Source organism: Plasmopara halstedii, assembly GCF_900000015.1.
Source record: "Plasmopara halstedii genome assembly, contig: Scaffold_470, whole genome shotgun sequence".
Taxonomy (NCBI): Eukaryota; Oomycota; class Peronosporomycetes; order Peronosporales; family Peronosporaceae; genus Plasmopara; species Plasmopara halstedii.
In genome coordinates, this window is record NW_020187390.1 from 73,019 (window position 1) to 73,579 (window position 561).

Below are 561 nucleotides of genomic sequence, written 5' to 3' on the forward strand. Positions count from 1 at the left end.
CAAAAACAAGGAGGTCTTGGGACAAGTCAAGAGGACCAAGATGCCAAGGGATGCCAAACCGTGAAGACCAAGTGGGTTTACGCGATCAAAACGGATGCGCAAGGCTTCGTTGCGAGATTCAAGGCGAGAGTCGTGGTGCTCGGAAATTACCAGAGGCCAGGAATCGTTTTATTGGAAACTTCGTCGTCCGTCGCGAGAATGTCTTCGTTCCGGATTACGGCGGCCATATCAGCAGAGTTTGATCTTGTACTTTACGGTGAAGACATCAACACTGCGTATCAAAATGCAACGCTTGAGATCGCTCAGTATGTCGAGGGACATCCGTGTGAGGACCCGTCGTATGTCTACGTGATGCGGAAGGCGCTGTATGGTTTGCGCCAATCTGGCCGTGAATGGAGCTCGGAGATCAATGGGTGGTTTTTGAACCGCGGATTTGAACGGTGTGCTACGGAGCCCTGTCTATGCTACTTGATCGACGGAGAGAAAATTGTGCTGCTATTGACCTACGTGGACGACGTGGTTTGTGCCACGAATGATGAGGAGTGCAAGATCGGGTTGTTT